The sequence below is a fragment of the Ornithorhynchus anatinus genome, chromosome X1, assembly GCF_004115215.2.
Source record: "Ornithorhynchus anatinus isolate Pmale09 chromosome X1, mOrnAna1.pri.v4, whole genome shotgun sequence".
Taxonomy (NCBI): Eukaryota; Metazoa; Chordata; class Mammalia; order Monotremata; family Ornithorhynchidae; genus Ornithorhynchus; species Ornithorhynchus anatinus.
This window is the reverse complement of record NC_041749.1, coordinates 64,266,932-64,282,645: the sequence shown is the minus strand read 5'-3', so window position 1 is coordinate 64,282,645 and position 15,714 is coordinate 64,266,932. Positions and strand designations below refer to the sequence as shown.

The 15,714-nt window shown below is 40.4% G+C and overlaps 1 protein-coding gene across 3 annotated transcripts in view; it reads right to left on the bottom strand.

Annotated features, from left to right (window-relative positions):
• Positions 1 to 15,714, bottom strand: part of PRICKLE2 (prickle planar cell polarity protein 2) — a 278,984-nt gene that overhangs the window by 92,409 nt on the left and 170,861 nt on the right. Inside the window, exon 1 of one of the 3 annotated variants that reach the window (XM_007668266.4) lies at positions 12,385 to 12,891. The exons of the other annotated variants lie outside the window; for them this stretch is intronic. The gene's annotated coding sequence lies outside the window, so the exon portion shown is untranslated. Of the gene's footprint in view, positions 1 to 12,384; positions 12,892 to 15,714 lie in introns of those variants that run through there. 3 annotated transcript variants of the gene reach the window in all.

The following is a 15,714-nucleotide window of genomic DNA, read 5'->3' as shown; positions in this document are numbered from 1 at the left end:
TCCCTAACTAAGCTCTCATTTCCTCTTTTCCCACTCACTTCTGTGTCATCTTGATTCACTCCCTTTACTCACCACCCCCCACAACCCCACAGCACTTATGTACATATCTGTAATTTATTTATTTATATTGATGTCTTTCTTCCCCTCTAGGCTGTAAGCTCATTATGGGTAGGGAACATGTCTGTTATATTGTTGTGTTTTACTATCCCAAGTGCTTAGTACAGTGTTCTGCACACAGTAAGTGCTCCAGTAAGCTCATTCTCTAGACTGCAAAGCTTGTTGTGGGCAGGGAATATGTCTATTGTTGTATTCTCCCAAGTGCTTAGTACAGTACTGTGCACACAGTAAGTGTTCAATAAATACAACTGAATGAATTTATTGATTGATTGATTGAAGTGGTGGAGCTGAGATTAGAACCCAGGTCCTTCTGACTTTCAGGCCCGTGTTCTCTCCACTAGGCCATGTTGCCTCTCCAAAGTTACTTGACTTGCTCAAGGTCACACAGCAAGCATGTGGCAGAGCTGGAATTAGAACTTAAGTCTCCTGACTTCTCATCCCTGTCCACTTTCCCCCAGGCCACATTGCCTGGGTTGGGAGTCAGAAGTCATGGGTTCTAATTCTGCCTCTGCCACTTGTCAGCTGTGTGACTTTGGGCAAATCGCTTAACTTCTCTGTGCATCAGTGACCTGATCTGTAAAAGTAGGATTAAGACTGTGAGGCCCATATGGACAACCTGATTACCTTGTATCTACTCCAGCACTTAGAACAGTGCTTGACACATTGTAAGCACTTAACAAATACCATCACTATCATTATTATTATTATTATTATTCAGTGTCAGCACTGGGCACCACTAATGTCACATGGCTGCTGCAACTAAACTAACCCATCCTGGAGCTGTGCATGGGAGTTTCTGGCATGGCCAAAATTACATGCTTATAGCCACATCAAAAAACTCCAATACTCAGCCCAGAAGGGAAATCAATCAATCAATGGTATGACAAGCAGCATGGCCTAGTGGGAAGAGCACGGGCTTGGGATTCAGAGAACACGGGTTCCAATCCTGGCTTTGCCACAACTGCTATGTGACCCTGGGCAAGTCACTTAACTTCTCTGTGCCTCAGTTACCTCATCTGGGAAACAGGGATTAAGACTGTGAGACCCATGTGGGACAGGGACTGTGTCCAACCTGATTAGCTTGTATCTACTTCAGTACTTAGAACAGTGCTTGGCACATAGTAAGCACTTAATATCATTATTATTACAATTATTTATTGAGCTCATTGTACTAAATGCTTGGGAGAGCACAGTCCGACAGAGTTGGTAGACTTATTTCCTGCCCACAAGGTGCTTACACCACTGTTTCCACCTGGGTGGCAGCTGCAAATTGGGTCATTCTCCTAGGATTGCTCTCATTTGCATCACCACCACCAGAACACCTACATACATGGCATGATACTAGGCAATTGGGAGTGCACAATAATATCAGAAGATACTGTTCCTGCCTTAGGGGAGTTTACAGTCTAGTGAGAGAGCTTACCTAAGTAATGACAGTGGCATTTTCTTTATTTCCTCAAATCTGGTCCCCTTACCATCTCCTCTCTCTCTGTTGTCCACTCCCCCTTCACCTTTATCTCTGTTCCCTCTCCCCACTAACCTAACTTTGCCCATCCCTTTCCCCACTTGTCCCTCTCCTCACCCAGTGGTGGCAATACAAATGAATAAGGTGCTGGTGAAACCAAACCATCATACTATTTGGTGTACTGAATGGCTCATGTATGAAGAGGGAGAAGCCAGACACGAAAGAAAAAGTCAAGTAGAATTTCAAAATAGCAGGCTAAATAAAATGCAAATGCAATGACAGTAAAAATAACATCAAAATCTCAAGATGGTTAGAGGGAATTTCATCCATACTTCTCATTTATATGCCTGAATTTGTTTTGCCAGTAGAGGCGATTGATTTCTCCATAGATGGTGGTGTGCAGGAGCAATATTATTTACTCCATGGGCTCTATGAGGTAAAATTCAGGCTGTCTGGTGAAGCTCAGGATTCTTGGACTGCTTGTCAGAGCACTACTATATTAACAATAACACAAACCAGGTTGAATGTCTCTGCCCAACTATGTGCCATACATCACCTCCGATTCTGAAATATTTATGCTTTGATTAGGTCTATTTTACTACCCCATATGGCTAAAGAGACCTACCCCCGCTTAGCAGTTTGGTGTGATTTTTCTAGGAATATATTTCTTAGGGCAAGGAGTAAAGGAGCTGTTTATACATTCCTCCCCCGCCCCCCAGCACCTTTTCCTTTAAACTTTTCAACAACTTATTCCCTTAGTTAACAGTCCTAGAAATGAAGATTTTCATCTTTCTTCATTCTAATCATTGATGAGTCATAAGCAGCTACTGCAGGATTTCCTATTATTAGCATTTTAAGTTAAAACACCTTCCATAGGACATGCTGCTAGCGACTTGTTCACAGAACCACTACATTCCTACCATCCCTAAAGTGGGCACCAACTTCTCCCAAGAGATGTCATGGAATATATTTTGATTGCATTCACAGCTTGCCTCTATACTGCCTGGCACTCTAACATCCACTCTGAGGAATCCTGGCTTCTATCAATCAATCACATTTATTGAGTGCTTACTGTGTGCAGAGCACTGTACTAAATAGGCAAGTATGATATAACAGAGTTGGTAGTCACACTCTGCCCACAATGAGCCGTCAGTATAGAGTGGAAGACAGACATTAATATAAATAAATAATGGATAGGTACATAATTGCAGTGGGGCTGAATAAAGGGTGCAAATCCAAGTGCAAGGGTGATGCAGAAGGGAGAGGGACTGGGGAAATGAGGGCTTAGATATAATTTTAATAAGGCTTTGAAGGTGGGAAGAGTGATCATTTATCAGATATGAAGGGGAAGAGGGTTCCTGGCCAGAGGCAGGATGTGGACAAGGGGTTGGTGGAGAGAGAGATGAGATCGAGGTACAGTGAGTGGGCTGGTGTTAGAGAAGTGAAGTGGACATGCTGGGTTGTAGGAGGAAATCAGTGAAGTAGGAGGTAGGAGAGGCCAAGGTCAACGAGTGCTTTAAAGACAACAATAAGGAGTTTCTGTTTGATGCGGAGGTGGATGGGCAAACACTGGAGGTCAGCCTCAGGGATCAACTCAGAAATCTGCCAGCTCTCAGTAAGATGGAGAGACCCAGCTAGCATTTGAATTTGTGACAAGGGCTAGAGTTCTGCTGACTGAGAAATAGTTGGCAGCAGTGATGGTGATCTGGATCTTACTGCTTTAGCATTTCAAGAATGGAGGCAGGCGGGGGATTGTTATCAGTGAGGTGTACTGGAAATGGAAATCACAGTATCTCCTGGTGTTTGTGTTGGTGGCTGCCACACATCCCTCTTCTGGGTCACTCCCTCACAGACATCATGCTCCTTGATCTGATAAAGCCAGTAAGGTAGGAATGGACCATCTTCCAGCTGGTTCCGATTAAAGACTCCAAGGAGGAAAGTCAGTATTAGCACTAATATATTCACCACTTCAGATGAAGGTGACATTGGAAGGTATGCACGATCTGTCTCTCTAAAGCCCAATTCATTTTGAGTTGCAAAATATGAGTATCTCCTTGAAATTATATTGGAAAGAATTCCTTGATGGATTGAATTTACATGGTCCACAGAAGAAATGGCTTTAAATAGGATTTCAAAGTTTTGTATACTTGGAGTCGATATGCTGTTTCGAAATTATGGGATGAATAGCTTCAGAATGCCTGTTTAACATTGCATTTCCCACTATATCTTTTGCTATACTCCTTTAGAGTGCATGCTTATTGTGGGAAGGGAACGTGCCTACCAACTCTATTGTGCTGTACTCTCCCAAACACTTAGTAGAGTGCTCTGCACATAGTAAATGCTCAATAAATAATAACAATAATGATGGTATTTATTAAGCACTTACTATGTGCCAAACACTGTTCTAAGCACTGGAGTAATCAGGTTGTCCCACGTGGGGCTCACAGTCTTAATCCCCATTTTACAGATGAAGTAACTGAGGCACAGCAAAGTTAAGTAATTTGTCCAAAGTCACACAGCTGACAAGTGGCAGATCCAGGATTAGAACACATGGCCTCTGACTCCCACGCTGCTTCTGGAATTCAATCTGAAATATGACTGATGATGATTTGATGACTCTAGCAGAGCAACCAGAGCCAGTTGACCTGTGAGCCTTCAATTTACCCACTTGTAAAATGGATAGAAATGCTCACCTCCATGCTTTGGTAATTACAGTTTGCAAAGTTTTTTGAAGATGTGAGACAGCCTATTTATATCTTTGTTATTAAGAGCCAGAATCTCAGCTGAATTGAAATGTTTTAAATGATTTTTTTTAAACCACAAATCAGGACATCCCAAAACCGTATTTAGAAATATCAGGTAAGCAGTCTGAATGATAGAAAAATAGGTCAAGTTCAAACCCATTTGATCAAATCAAGTGCTGTACCACTATATTTTTCTGAAAACCTACACCACAAAAAGGTGAGTACATTCTACTGGAGACAGGAAAAGCAGAATTCTTAGTACTGTCATGAGTTTTAATGAGGGATTTTCTTAAAAGGAGTTTAATTTTTACAGAGGACATGAGGTGTATTCTTCATTTCTATTTTACCTTTAGGCCAAATAAGCAGAGAATTCTATAATACTGAAACTAGAATGAGAATAAAGCCTGTCCTAAAATAAGCTATAGCTAGACCACTAAGTTCTTGAGTTTCTAAGGAAGGGGTAGCTGTCTTCTTTAGACTCAGGGGACTTTATCCATTAGCCCAAGCTGCTCAGGAACTAGTTGATGGCCTATGGCTTTGGGATTGTCTAAACTGCTTGCCGAAATGGTAGCAGTGGATGTTAGGGCAGAGGCTCCTTAGGGAAGCACCGTTGACAAGGGCCACAGACTGCCTGTTTGCCACTCTAGTAGAGAAGATGACAAAAGCTTTAAATATGTTCCTGGACAGCTGGGGATTTCAAGCTTGTCGTCCAGAGTAGAAAACTTTTTGACCTAATTAGCCAAGATAACTATCTTCTTTAAAATAGAAGGTCTTTGACTTAATACTTTTATAGCTTTCAGAATCACTTTGTTAAAAAGAAAAAGAAAAAGGGCAAATAAAATGAACCCCTTCAATGGAATTCGCTGGTCTGATACTCTCAGACACTTAAAAGTGCATATTTTCATATATGAGTTTTGGGTTCAGAACTCTGAATTTCTCCCCATAGTTTAGAAGTACTGTGACCTAGTGTAAAGAGCATGAGCCTGGGAGTTGGAGGACCTAGGTTCTAATTCCAGCTCTGCCACTTTGCCTGTGTGGCCTTGGGCAAGTCACTTAACTTCTCTATGCCTCAGTTTCCTCATCTGTAAAATGGGGATTAAATCCTACACTATACTATTTAGACTGTAAGCTCCATGTGGACAGGGACTGTATCCAACTTGATGATCTTGTATCTATCCCAGGGCTTAGTACAGTGCTTGACACATAGTAAGTGCTTAACAAGTACTGTAATTCTTATTAATTAACAATCTTCCCAATAAGCAATAAAGTCCCAACTCAGACACTGAGAATAAGTTAGTTGGGCTAGAAAGGTAGCCTAAATATGGCTTTCTTCCCACACTCAAAATAGGCTCATCAGAAGACCACATCTGGATGGCTTTAAATTTGAGGTGTTGTAGACAGTTAAATATATAAACATAAATAAATATATATCCCCTCATCCACAACTTCATGAGCTGTTTAGGATTTCACTGTCAGTCTGGTGCCATCACCCTTGAATAGGACAGCTAATAACATATACTCTTGATTGTAAGGTTGTTGTGGACAGGGAACATGTCTACAAACTCTGTTATATTGTATCTCCCAAGTGCTCAGTTCAGTGCTCTGTACACAGTAAGCACTCAAAATATAATTAATTGATATACTCGGTTGAAAGTTAGGGGTATGGGTTTTAGCACTTTTCACTCTTTGGCCACTAGGGTGCAATAAATCATATTCTAATGATCTGAAAGAGTTAACACATAGTCCAGAGTGTCTGGTTACTGTGCTCAAAGGAGCTGGTTCCTTTGCAGTGAACTACCTTGATGATTCAGTGCACCTTCAATGCAATATAGAGTCACAACTGGGGAAGAATTTAAACCTTAATATTGTCCTTGACTGTTCTGTCTCAGACCCAAGAGGTTCATTCCACCAAGTGTATTCATCTTCCATTGATAGAGGTAGCATTTTTATAACCTGAAAAAACCCCCCAAAACAGATGCCTTCCCATCATCAAAAAGAATGCACTTAACTACAAATCAATCTATTCTGAAATAACAATAATGAATGCTACTTTTAGCATTAATCTTTGAGTTCACATTTTACTCAGACTTCTTATGGTTTGCTGGATTTTGACAAGTTCAACAAGGTGCCATTTTACTGCCCCCCTCAGCTTTTAATGAAAGCTGATTTCCATCTTGCTGCTATAGTAGGGCAGGAGAAATCTTTATATTGTTACTTTATTGCTTTTTAACCAGCTCTATGTTATTACCTTAAATGTGGCATGCACACACAATTCATGCCAAACACATTGAACAAAGATGCTCCCAACAATGTTTTTGTGTTTGAACCAGACCCAAGCAACAAAGGGGTTTTCCTGTGGTTTTTAAGTGACAGTATTTTTATTTTTATGCTAGCCGGGCAGATTTTTACTGAGAATTGGGAGTTAATCTGTCAAATAATGAGATACAATACAGTGGAAGACAAGTAGAAAGATGTATCAAGAAAAGGGAAAAATCTGAAAAAAATCATTTTTAAGTGTCTTTTCCAGAGATTCAGTAGAACCAACCTGAAATCAGATAGTATCTAGTGTTCATAATATATTTCAGTTGCTTCTCAATGAAGTCCTGGAACATTCTTATACAACTGGCTCTGAGGGATTTGGAACTGATAAATGGATGCCAAGAAAAGGGCTGGAAAATGACATTCTTCTCAGTTGAAATAATATGCTAAGAATCCCCAGCTTAATCATTCTTAATAGTTCGCTCTGGGGAATATTCACCAAGCTTTTAAAATATGGCGGGGGGGGGGGGAAGCAGAGGCAGGAGGGGGAGGGGCGATGTTGGTGGGACTGTAAGCACATCCATGGCTGAGACAGGAAAGTGGATGGTGGGTTACCGAAAGAGACAGGGAGTTGGTCTGTAATGAGTGGGAACAGAATAATGAATTGCGGTTCCACTTCTTGGTGACAAATGTGGGAGGTGATAAATAGTGCTCGAGTGGATGATTTGAGCATAGCACAATATTCTACCATTCTAAAGAACAGGAAAGGGAGGAAACAAGACTGCATGACATTTGTCTTTCAAGCTTTCTTCAGGTCTCCTAAATGTGATTTCAGCCATCCCTGGCTACCTCCTTTCCACACTGGTTCATCCCTGACCCGCGCAATGACTGCCTGGTATGGGGCCATCATTTCCAGTTTTGAGGGGAGGAGGGAGAGGTGAAGGAATAGAACTATTTGCTGATTTGGTCATTCCAATCCTTAAACACACTTCCCCCATTCCAGTGAGGAATTCATTCTCCGGTAGGGGAGGGTGGGTGTGTGGAAGAATCCCCTCACGTTGATCAAGGCCAACTGTAATAATAATAATAATAATTATGGTATTTGTTAAGCGTTTACTATGTGCCAAGCACTGTTCTAAGCACTGGGGTAGATACAGCGTCATCAGGTTGGGGCTCACAGTCTTAATCCCTATTTTACAGATGAGGTAATTGAGGCACAGAGAAGTGAAGTGTACACACCCAATGCCTCTACTGATCACACAAGAAGATGAGGGAGTTTTCTGAAGCATGGAGCCTAGGACAATTTCTCTACATTTGCCTTTGGTAAGATGGCTCGAGACCCTGGCCTCTACAAAGCCCTTTCTTCAATCAGTTAAGAATACCCCATCTCATTAGCACATCTTCATTTTCAATTGTACTACATCGGTCTTCTTTCCAACTCCATTTTCTTGGGTCACCAAACCCCTCAATAAAAATGCATGCCAGTAAAAAGGAAATCCAATAAAAGGCAAACATTTGCCTTAATGCTGGCAGAACTTGATCCTGAGTAAAAGGATCCATTTTACTTGAAAACATGTTCCTTTTAATTAGTATATCTCTCTCACAACACATTTTTAAAGTGCCTGAAGTGAATTAGTAGAAAACGTGTGGTGTAAGCCAAGAGTAAGACCTAAATAGGATTTTAAAATGGCTGAACTATGTAATCTGCCTGGAAATAATATATGACAGATGGACAGAAGAGCTGCCAGCTAGAGGTGAGCAGAGACCATTGTCTTCAAGATTCACTGTTTTACCAGAAATCTTCAGTGCTCACTTTTGTTGAAAGCTAAAAATTATCAGATACCCCACTGCCTTCACAAGCTCTCAGCTTTTTCCCTCCCCCTGTTTTTCAATTTCAAGATTCTTTTTCTTCTCTCTCCTAGTCTGTTGAACCAGGGGGAAAACATCTTAAAATAACTAAAAACAAAACCCTCCAAAGCATGAATAGTGAGACTTGGTCCCTATATGCAAATCAAGAATCATTCAAAGAGCTCCAACCCAAAGAAGGAAAATTACAACAGCTGTGTTTAGTAGTAATAACGTTGTGTCATTTGTTTGCTTTGCTTAGAAAAAAAAATGCAAGAGAAATTTTCCTGAATTTAGCCAGGTGAAAGGAATTAGAACATTTTATTAAAACATCCCTAGAAGGACCGAACACAAGGCAAGAATGGCAATTATCAGTGTTGGGGAGAGCCACTTTCTTTTTACGTGAGGGGGTCCATCTAGAATTACAGATCAGTTCAGGACCAGACAATAAAAAAATAACAACAATACTTTGAATTTGTATAGCACTTAAAAATTTCACAAGACCTTCACATAACTTCTCATTTTCTCCTCACAACCCTGTGAAGGAGGAAAAGGCAGTTATTATCCCTATTTTACAGATGGGTCACTGAGGCCCAGAGAGGTTAAGTGATTTGCCTGAGGTCACATGGCATGGAGATCAATGGCAGAGCTGGGATTAGAACTCAAGTATTCTGCTTTTAAAACCCATGCTCTCTCCACTAGGAAAGACTGCTAGAAAGTGGCCAAGGTTGAGCTCAATCATGGCTATACTGATTCATACTTTGGCCCAATTTTCAGCGTGGTACTGTTGAATATCTTTCATCAAAGTCTGAGTCAGCTTGAGTCAAGCAGCTCTATTTGGTTGTTCAGGATTACACTAAATGGGGCTCCAATAGTGCAATCCATCCCAGCAAAAAAGAAGTCAGTTAAAGATTGATATCAAATGAGACTTTCAGCCCTAACTTTTAATATCTTTGCTGATATCAATTAATTTTAATATTCACACCATACCACTACTCTAACTTTTTGATGGTATTCTAGATCTAGACCACATTTATTCAAGTTTTATTTCACATGTATTAGAAAGAAGGCAGTTTTACCTCCCCTAGAGAGGAGGATAAAAATCAGCAGCATTTATCAAACTTGGCATTAAGTACACTGATTGATGCAAAAGGGAAGGACAAAGTTTGTAAAGATGTATCATATCAGAGACACAAAAAGAAAAAAGAGAGGTGGTTTGGGACATTTGTAGGAGGCCCGTTTGTTTCTCTGAAAAGTCAACGAACTGAAGCATCTCATATGGCCACAGAAGTTAAGCTTCTGAACTTAGAGCCAGTGGAAGTGCTTGGCGTTGCCCACCATGCAGGATACGGAGGCAGCTCTCTCTTCTCCCATCCCAACCCTCAGTTAAGTACCCACCCTCATCCAAACTGAAGCCCATGTCCAAAGTGGCAGATGGTCAGCTGGAAGGTGCTTGCTTGACCAATGGACCCCTCTCTAGAAAATATGGTTTTTGTCAGTGTAGTGGTCATAGGCAGGAGGTGGGGGGCAGGAGGGATAGGCGGGTCATTCCTTCCTTAGGGAGTAGGACTGTTTTGTAGCAGGAGGTAGGCTTAGGCAGAAGGAAAGGGTAAGGTCATGGGCAGGGAATGGGTCTGCTAATTCTGTAGTACAGTGCTCTCCCAAGCGCTTAGTACAGTGATCTGCACATAGTAAGTCCTCAAGAAATGCCATTGATTGATTGATAGGCTGGCCTAATGGGCCACCATCAGCAGGACTGAGCAGGACAGCCACCAAGGAGGTGGTAGAAATTCAGCACAGAGTACGACCAGGCTACTGGGCTCCTTTCAGAGATCGTACTCCTTGGGAATAATAATAATAATAATAATAATGGTATTTGGTATATGCCAAGCACTGTACTAAGCACTGGGGTTGATACAAGATAATCGGTATGAACAGGACATGAGCAGGAGCATCCATAACACACTCTCCCATCCACACCAAGCCTGTTCAGATTCAAGTGTAATGCATACCAAGGCAGACCCAGTAAGAGAACTGTATATACATATCCTATCCAGAATCAAGACCATATAAGACTGACTCTCCTTCTCTCTCTATTATTCTAAAAAGAAAATACAAAGTAGTTGGGAAGGGAAGAGAGAATAAAGGATTCCAAACAGACAAAGAAGTAGCGGAATTCTAATTATTTACTTCAACTCAAATTCTGCATCTATCAAAAGATATCATTAATTGCCAAAATGAGTTCCTATCTTTAAAGAATCCTGTGCCAACAACTATCTTTTAATGATTTCAATCTGCTGCTCATTCTACTTCTACTTATTCTGCAATGCAAAGGAGTCCTAGATTCCAAAGATTCCATTTTCTATACTAAAATAAGAACAAAGTTTCCTTTGGATAAGGGTTTTGATTTCAGAGTGTAATGGGGGCTGGCATATACTTTGTATGTGAGAGGTTAGCTCTTGCAAATAAGACAACATTAAGGTAGCCAATTTGGTGTTTGGAATTTTCAACTGTAAATTCTCCTCCCATATTGTATGTTCATTTCTCATGAGCTGATTCATTTTTAATAAAAAAATTTTCTTCCATGCCTGAATTCCATATCATACAATTATTTCACTATACTACAACTAGTTGTTTTTATCCTTGTCATTTCAAAACAATGCTGTTTTACTTTAAACTTGAACAAGATTTTTCTATTTCTTAAGAATTTTATAGGCATCGATGACTTACAGAGATGAAAATAAATTTTTTCACATCAACAATATCCAACAGAGTGCATTTGATGAAAGGCAAAACAAGCATTTCAAGCAATGTATTAATCTGGATGTTTGAAATCCAGTAATTATTTCAAAGTTGTGACTTACTTAGAATCCGTTGGGACCAACAATACTTGCCCATCTGTGAAAGCAATCAGCAGCAGAATAAGCTTTTTGTATATTCAGAACAACAGGAGCAAATACTGCCTGAAGCCAGTAAGCAAAGCTGCTTCATTTAGTTTATAATGATAGAAATAGTTTAACACCCACTAAATGAAAGGATTGAAAAGCAAAGTAAATCACAGTTTTCAGGAGTGAAGATTTGGTATTTTACCATATATACACCCACTGAAGATTGAAATCTTCACTGTAGCAGTTACACAGGAGGTGAGACTCTCACTAGGGGAAAAAATGTGTGGTGCTAAATAAAAAAGATAAAGAATGATACTATATCTATAGCAAATGATTATTCTGTCCAGACCTGATCCTTTCTGGTTCATGAAAGTTCAACCAATCTTTAGCATCATCAAGGACTAAAAAAAAAAACAAGAGTAATAGGATTAAAATCTTTATCTAGCTATAGGTTATGTCTGTGTCATATGATAGCTTATAGAAATGGTACCAATGTCTTCGGTTAAACTGAAAAGGAAGAGACTCAACTATGAAAACATCAAGAAATCCAATTAAAGGTAGCAGATACACACTCTTAGGCTCCTTCAAGGCTGCAGTCAGATTCAAGTTATGTTCACCATTTCAAATACTAAAATATCAACTCAAAACAAAAATGAAATAAGTATAATTCTGTCTTGAAGTTAACTAAGCTTAACAAATTTAGTACAGACTTTCTAAAGCTAAAGTGACTGTCACTGTGCATTAACATAACTGGATCTTTTTTTTTTTAATAGTTTAGCTTTTTGAACACTCTTTAAAAGAGAAAGAGAGCCCTGTGGTTTAAGTGCTTTAGTACTTCTGGCGATTGAACCACAGATTTAAAAATTTTTCCCTTTCCAAATGAAAACAACAAACTCAAAAAAAAAACCCCAACAACCCATCTAACGGTCACTAACAACAGGATTTTGGCAAGTTAATTTTTCACTTCATGTTTCCAGAGAATGATCAATTATTGAAAACACTGCTCATTCTCCCTAGAAACATGCTGTCATTTAAACTTGCAAAGAAGAGAATATATCCTACCCACCTCCAACGACGAAGCAAACACCAAGCTAAAAAGAAAGGCTCGGCTAGATCCGTTGAGCTTGTCAGTTTTTACAGTTTACTTTCCTTCTGCGTATGACTTCCAAGAACACAATCAACACTGCAGTGCAATGAAGCATTTTGTTTCCCCTTCTCTTTCCAAACTGTGTCTTGTAATGAGCAGCAGGCTTTTCTCAAAGCTGTTCCGAAGACAGACCCACAGAAAACAGTGTTGCTTGAAAGAAATTCTTCTGTAGAAAGCATCAGCAGGAAAAGAGTGATTCCTGCCCTGTGTTTGGATAGGCTTAATAGCTTAAATTGCTTTCCTCCCAATCCCAGCTGCGTTGTTTTCCCCTCCCTTCACTACCATATCCTCTTCCGACAATCCAAATGAATCCAACAGACTCTCAACTCGGACTCTACCAAATGACCCTTGGAGACAGCGAGAGTATGTCCACTTTGCTCTCTAAGCACAAGATATGCACAAGGAAACATGCAGCTCATCAAAAATAAGTGCCAGCTAGGTAGCTAGCGGAGACAGAATCTTTGCTGTTGCAGTGCTCTCATCTCCTGCATGCTAATGAAGCAGTGATGTCAGCAAGTCAAAGTCTTTGCATCTGGACAGTTCAAATTGCCACTGCCCAAACTCTGTTATGCATTTACATGTAAATCAGCCATCTCACAAATCAATAATCCCCAAGGCTGCTTAGGGGGAAAAAAAACAACCCAAAACCTCCAAACCAAAAACTGGTTTGCATGAGTTTATTGTTAGCAACTGGCTAGACTCCGATCATAAAAAGTGGCTTCAAGAGACATTCACTTTCCTTCTACAATGTGATTTCATTTGCAGGTGAACAAAACTGGGTGCATTTACTAACCAGAGTGACTGTTTCTATTAAATGCCTGCCATACTGTGCAAAATGCTTTGTTTATCAAACAAAAACTCCTCAATATTGGCTTCAAAGCTCTCCATCACCTTGCTCCTTCTTACCTCACCTCACCTCCCTTCTCTCCCTTTACCTCCCAGCCTGCCCACTCAGCTCCTCTGGTGCTAACCTTCTCACTGTGCCTTGTTCTCACGTGTCCCACTGTCGCCCCCTGGACCATGTCCTACCTCTGGCCTGGAACGCCCTCCCTCCTCAAACTGCCAAACAATCACACTTCCTCCCTTCAAAGCCCTATTGAAGGCTCACCTCCTTAAAGAGGCCTTCCCACACTAAGCCCCCCACCTTTTCCATCAGCTTCCCCTCCCCTCCACATCTCCCCAACTCACTCCCTTTGCTCTAACCCCCCCTTCCTGCCCCACAGCACTTGTGCATATATGTACATATATATAATTACATTTATTTATATTGATGCCTATTTACTTGTTTTGATGTCTGTCTCCCCCTTTCCAGACTGTAAGCCAGTGTGGGCAGGAATTGCCTCTTTATTGCTGAATTGTACTTTCCAAGCTCTTCCTGCACACAGTAAGTGCTCAGTAAATATGACTGACTGAATGAAATGAGAGGATTTTTTCCAAAACTGTTTTGAGCCACAGAACAACTTTATTATTTTTTCCTCAACTTCAATTCAGATTTGCATTCATACACATTTCATTTCTCTACCAATCTGGTTTGTTCTCCATTCCAACTCCAGAAAGGTATTCACCTACCCCACAGAGATCAGTTCTAGGTGACATTTGACCCCACATATTTGCTCTCAAGTCTGCATTTGAAGAGCTTTTTCATCCATCCTAAAGTCCTATCACCAAGACCAATAATCGCTATCCATGAATATGCTTAAAAACAGCTGGGGGTGAATATGAAGGTGGAGGGAAATCAATGCATTCTCTCATGCACAAGAGTGTCCCTAAGGACCAGAGACACATATTGCCAGTTTCCCATGTGCAGAGTACCGAAAAACTAAGATGAGCTTTTCTTCTGCAGCTGGAGTTTCTGATGCTTTAAATGAATTGTTTTGTATGGGAAAGTTAAATTGAGTCTTTGTTATATGTAACTGTGATAATTCATGATTACTTCAGATTACTTCTCAGGTTCAAAGAAGGTCTTAAGATATTAATATCTGGATTGGGGGGAAAGTTAACAAGAAGAATGGAATTTAGGTGAACAACCTTTTATTCCAACTTTTATTTTGCAATTGTGAGACAGGGAAAAAATATAAATACTCTTTCTAGTCTACTGATGTTTCTGACTCTCATAATTTCCGGTTGTCATATTGGCAGTTGAAGCTCCTTCCCTGGAGATGAGGAAGGGATTGATAACCAGCTCCCTGGAATGGTATAGAAGAAATCCAGCCTGTAGGCCAGGTCCAAAATTGGTTACAAGAGGGAAAATTAGGGATGTAGAGGGGAAAAATACAGAGCTGGTGGAATCATATAAGATCCTCAAGGGCAGGGACAAATCTTCTATTGTTGTGTGTTCCCAAATACACTGTTCTACACATATTAGGTGAGCAATACATATTAATGAAGATTAATCTAAATAATCATATTGTTTACAGTCCTCAGCCTACAGCTTCTTTCTCACTCAAATTCTAAATTCAAGAGAAGAAGAAGAAGAAATACTTGTTCTCCCTCCTATTTAGACTGTGAGCTCCATACAGGACAGGGACTGTGTCCGACCTAATTAACTTGTACCTACCCCACTGCTTAGAACAGTGTTTGACACATAGTATGTGCTTAACTTTATTTAGACTCCTTATTAAAGAAATCAAACCCCCTTTATCAGTATTTCCTTTTGGGGGTGGTAATCAAAATTCCTGTCTCCCCCACCCCCCCATTCATAGATACCTTCCAGATACAATTGATTGATTGATAGTGCTTCCCACTGCTCTTCACTGTAGTGCCACATTAGTTCTTGTAGCAATTTCGAGGTGGGGTGGGGGTTGGTGAAAAGCAATCACATGGGAGAGGTAAGGATGGAGCAAAATGACATAATGCATATTCTGATAGAAATGGATTTGAATACTTTCAGCTTTCAAATTTATCAGAAAGAAGACCCAGGAAATTACATGTTGCTGCACATACTTATGACTCCTCATAGAGTATACCATCAAGGAGTAAGGTTGAATTCACTAAAGTGATTACCTACCCTGCCTTCATCAGGACAGGTGTGCATTTTGTCCTACTGTCCTAACACTTGCACAGAAAGTCACTGGGACAAGCAAAAGTTTGACTTTCACCTGTGCAGTCAAACTCTGGTGAGCTGCAGACTGAGACTTTCGACTACCCTGGGGCGAGGAAGAATTAGCTGCCCACTCTATTCCAATCCAAATGATGATATTGTGCTACGCTGCAAGTGCAGCATATAATAAAAGCATATCCAACACGGGT